Source organism: Symphalangus syndactylus, chromosome Y (assembly GCF_028878055.3).
Source record: "Symphalangus syndactylus isolate Jambi chromosome Y, NHGRI_mSymSyn1-v2.1_pri, whole genome shotgun sequence".
NCBI classification, from domain to species: domain Eukaryota; kingdom Metazoa; phylum Chordata; class Mammalia; order Primates; family Hylobatidae; genus Symphalangus; species Symphalangus syndactylus.
Genome location: NC_072448.2, coordinates 6,981,486 through 6,986,637, shown reverse-complemented (window position 1 = coordinate 6,986,637; position 5,152 = coordinate 6,981,486). Strand labels below are relative to the sequence as shown.

General features: G+C 48.5%; 1 long non-coding RNA gene across 1 annotated transcript; it reads right to left on the bottom strand.

Moving 5' to 3' along the window:
* Positions 1-304: 304 nt before the first annotated feature.
* LOC134736044 (uncharacterized) lies at positions 305-4,263 on the bottom strand. Its single transcript, XR_010119820.1, has 4 exons — positions 3,781-4,263; positions 3,446-3,644; positions 3,153-3,325; positions 305-1,630 (listed from the first exon to the last, which is right to left on the bottom strand). It is a non-coding gene; the product is annotated as an uncharacterized lncRNA (long non-coding RNA).
* Between the last annotated feature and the right edge of the window lie 889 nt (positions 4,264-5,152).

Below are 5,152 nucleotides of genomic sequence, written 5' to 3'. Positions count from 1 at the left end.
CAAAGTGCCAGGATTACAGGCGTGAGCCACCGCACCCGGCCTAAAAGTAGCTGCTTTGAACACTCTGACTAAAGCAGTGGGCAAGTGTGGTCAGCAAATTCCCAGATATAAAATCCAGGACCCATCCACAGCGTCACCCAGCTACCCTGGAGAAACAGCGTCACCCAGCTACTCAATCCAGCTACTCTGGAGAAACCACGTCACCCAGCTACTCTGGAGAAACAGCGTCACCCAGCTACTCAACTCAGCTACCCTGGAGAAACCACGTCACCCACCTACTCGGGAGAAACCGTGTCTCCTGGCTACTTGGGGAGCTGAGGAGGGAAGATCCCGTGAGCCTGACAGTCCAAGTCTACAGGAGCGAGACCCTGTCTCTAAAAAAAAAAAAAAAAAAATACAAATATAAATAAAGCAATAAAATAGACTGTGGTGATGGTGGCACAAGTCTCTGCATACAGAAAGCCACGGGTTGGAAGAGTTTAAGTGGATACCTTGTCGGCTGTGTAAATTATCTCTCAACACAGCTCTTTTCTGGAAAACCCGTGAATGTGACGCACTGTATTCACGGCTAAGGGGCCAAACTCACATGATCACTTCCAGAAATGCAGCAAAAGCATTTGAGCAAAGGCAGTGCCTTCTCATGATAAAAATTCAATCAACCCAGAAGTGGACAGAGAGTTCCCTCAAGCCGCTTAAGATCCAGAAGACAGCCCCGGCCGGTGGCCGCGGTGAAGGTCACTGTGGGTACCGTCGGGTAAAGCGTGAGACGCACTCCGTGTCAGAATACGGTCCAGGAAGGAAGGACTTCTCCCAGGCGTCAAAAGTCATGCATTGCCCCTGCCTGGGTTAGGAACCATCAGTCTTCTCATCCCAGAGAGTCCCAGTACTCAGAGAATAAATGAGACATTGGAACAGGCTGCAATCCCCCCATGGCAGACGGCACTGTTTGATTTCTCTTCCATCTACATGATGCATGTCACATAAAAAGGTAACTGTGTGGCCGGGCGCGGTGGCTCACACCTGTCATCCCAGCACTTTGGGAGGCTGATGGGGGCGGATCACTTGAGGTCGGGAGTTCGAGACCAGCCTGGCCAATGTGGTGAAACCGCGTCTCCACTAAAAATACAGACATTAGCCAGGCATGGTGGCGGGTGCCTGTAATCCCAGCACTTTGGGAGACCAAGGCAGGTAGATCACCTGAGGTCAGGAGTTCAAGACCAGCCTGGCCAATGTGGTGAAACCACGTCTCCACTAAAAATACAAAAATTAGCCGGGCGTGGTGGCGTGTGCCTGTAATCCCAGCTACTCGGGAGGCTGAGGCAGGAGAATGGCTTGAACCCGGGAGGCGGAGGTTGCAGTGAGCCGAGATGGCGCCATTGCACTCCAGCCTGAGCGACAGAGCAAGAGTATGTCTCAAAAAAAAAAAAGAAAAAAAAAAGTAACTTTGTGACCCTGAATAAATTAAAATGTCTAAAAAATATGAGCCAGGCGTGGTGGTACATGCAGCTGTGTTCCCAGCTACTGGGGAGGCTGAGGCAGGAGGATTGCTTGAACCCGGGAGGTGGAGTCTGCAGTGGGCTATGATCACACAGGTGCACTCCAAGCTGGGCAACAGAAGGAGACCCTGTCTCTAAAATAAAATACAATGAAATAAAATAAAAATAAATAATAAATTTAAATAAATAATATCTAAATAAATATATAATGAATAAATAAATAAATTTAAATTTAAATTTATTTATTTATTCTCTATTATATTTATTATATATTATTATTTATTAAATTAAATAAATTTAAATCTTTTAAAATTAAATTATAATTTCCCTCATGACATTTAAATTATATATAAATGAAAATGTCACGAGGGAAATTATAACTATATTTCATTTAAAATACGTAACAAAGCAAATGTTATCACAGAGTATTTACAACAAAGCACTTTTGGTGACTTTAAAAGCAGATTACACAAACAATATCACAGTGTTTTAGATCAAATGGGGACTACAAATGTCCGTTAAGGGTTTTGTGGGTTTTTTTTTTTTTTTCTGGTACGACATTAAAACAGATTTTGTCAAGAATTATTACCTCCTCGAACAAAAAGCATATTGTTGTCTCAGGAAAAAAAAAGAAAAAAAACACAATTACGCTATTCAGTTTGTGGCTACAAAGATGTACTGTCATATAAAGTAATAAAAACGGGGAGAACGACATAAAATAAGAGTTAGACAGATTAAATGACCTCATAGGAACCTGCGAAAAAGGAAGCAAGATCCTTTTACTGAGAGCGCTTTTAGGGACGCATAATCAATACTAAAGCTTATACATCCTGTCTCAGCACTTGATTTAAAAATTCTTCTATTTATTAAATAAGTTGACGTTGTTTTGAGATGTAATGAAATGGCCGCAGCAGGTGTGGAGGCTGTTTTTTGGGGGGGAGCACAGCTGACATTGTGCAGCCCTCTGCTGACTGTGCATGATCTCTACTGCAAATGCTGATTGTCAAGACACGGATGATTCCAGTTTATCTCAAAGACGACTTATTTAATAATTCCACCATCGTGTCCTTTCCTTGAAAGAAAGGACATACACAAGTGCAGAGGTGGCCGGGTGCAGTGGCTCATGCCTGTCATCCCAGCACTTTGGGAGGCCAAGGCGGGTGGATCACCTGAGGTCAGGAGTTCGAGACCAGCCTGGCCAACAAGGTGAAACCCTGTCTCTACTAAAAATACAGAAATTAGCCAGGCATGACGGTGCACGCCTGTAATCCCAGCTACTCGGGAGGCTGAGGCAGGAGAATCGCTTGAACTGGGAGGCGGAGGTTGCAGTGAGCCGAGGTCATGACACTGCACTCCAGCCTGGGCAACAGTGCAAGACTCCATCTCAAAAAAAAAAAAAAGAAAGAAAAGAAAAGAAAAAAAGAAAAAAGAAGTTCAGAGTTTGCAGACGTGAACCCTTCATTACCCAAACGTCCTTTCCGGAGAGAAATTGCGTGGCTATGATTTAGGACGATTTCTACTTTCAACCTTTAGGAAAATGACAAAGAGGAGGTTCAGTGTCCACGCTGGGGACCCCCCCCGAGCCTGTCCAGGTTGCACCGTAATTCCCCAGAGAACGCTCAGATTGCATTTTACAATGTGGTCCCAGGCGCTGACCTATTATTCCTTTGCAGGTGAGGGTAGAAGCATGAAGCTGTTCACTTTGCACACAGCACCTGCCGGCCCTGGGGTTTTACGCCGGCAATGACTGTGGTGCGGTTCCCACCTTCCTGGGTTCTGGAAGGACCTGCCGGCCTTTATGCTTTGCCGCCCCAGCACGCAGGTGGCAACTGTTGCAGAGAAGGGAAAATGGGAGTTCAGGAGGACTCATAAGGAGAGCAGCGATCCCACTGTGGGTCCCAGGGCGGGCTTTGAATTTCAGTCCCACCTTCTCCGAGGGGCTTCCTCACCTGGGAAGTGGGAAGGAGGGTGTCCCCCTAAACGAGGTATATTCTTCACTCCAGCATCAGGTTCCAAGTCAGGAGGCCAAGCTTCTGCACGGCCTGGGTGGGTGCTCACCTGTGCGGGCCCTCACCTGTGCGGGCCCTCTCCTGAGTGGGGGGAAAGCTGCTTCCCCCAGTTCTTCCCTGGGCAACGCCTTCCTGCCAGCTGCAAGGACACACACACACACACAGAATCACAATCTACCCACCTCCACTTCCCAAAGTGCTGAGACGACAGGCTGGAGCCCCCATGCCCAGCCTGATTCATTTATCGATGGAAAAAACACGTATTAGGAAGCTACCGTGAAGACGGTTCCATGGTGTAATGGTGAACATTCTGGACTCTGAATCGGGAAGGCTGCTGTGGGCCAGGTGCCCTTCCATTTCCTGGGGTCCCTGTAGTGAGACAAACAGAGCAAAGAAAAAGGTCCCTCTCCTCGGCAGCTTACGTTCTGATGGGGGGCTGCATGGTGCTATGATGGGTGGGTTAAACCCAGACAGCCAGCAGGCACACAATTTGCTGTCATAATGTCAACATTCTTCTCATAAAGCCTTTCTTCTGGCCGGGCGTGGGGGCTCACGCCTGTCATCCCAGCACTTTGGGAGGCCGAGGCGGGCAGATCACGAGGTCAAGAGATTGAGACCATCCTGGCTAACTCGGTGAAACCCTATCTCTACTAAAAATACAAAAAAATTAGCCGGGCGTGGTGGCAGGTGCCTGTAGTCCCAGCTACTCGGGAGGCTGAGGCAGGAGAATGGCGTGAACCCGGGAGGCGGAGCTTGCAGTGAGCCGAGATCGCGCCACTGCACTCCAGCCTGGGTGACAGAGGGAGACTCCGTCTCAAAAAAATAAATAAATAAATAAAATAAAATAACGAAACAAAATAAAGTGGGTCAGAAATTTGCCTTCTCATCCGCGGACGGGCACGACCTCTTCGTCACCACCAACACCCACCCTATCCCATCTACCATAGTGCTCTGAAACCACAGAGACCCGCGTCTGCCTGGACCCGGAAAAACAGTGCAGAAAATAGCGCGTTTCTGGCCAGGTGCGGTGGCTGACGCCTGTCGTCCAGGCATTTTGAGAGGCCGAGGCGGGCGGATCACTTCAGGTCAGGAGTTCGAGACCAGCCTGGCCAACGTTACAGGTGTGAGCCACCGCCCCCGGCCTGGGACCTTATTTGGAAATAGCATAGAGATGGTGAAACCCCATCTCTACAAAGAATACAAAAAATTAGCCGTGTGTGGTTGAAGGCGCCTGTAGTCCCAGCTACTCGGGAGGCTGAGTCTGGAGAACTGCTTGAACCCGGGAGGTGGAGCTTGCAGTGAGCAGAGATAACACCACTGCCCTCCAGCCTGGGTGACAGAGCGAGACTCCATCTCAAAAAAAAAGATAAGAAAAAAAAAGGGTTTTTGTCACGGAAACGCCTGACAGTGCCTTGAAGCTGGGGATTAAGAGTGAATTGCATACTTGGGATTCTGCAGCCAGAAAGTCATCGCAGAGCTAATGCACTGCCTGGACCAGGCTTCCTGAAAGCTGCTGGTCCCTCATCTCTGGGGCACGAACAAGACATCTGAAAATAACTCGGGTTCCGAGCTGCCAAAACGGCACCCGGACGTCAGCTGTTCTCCCCGCAGGCATTCCTTCCACACAGAGGCTCCTTCGGAGGACAA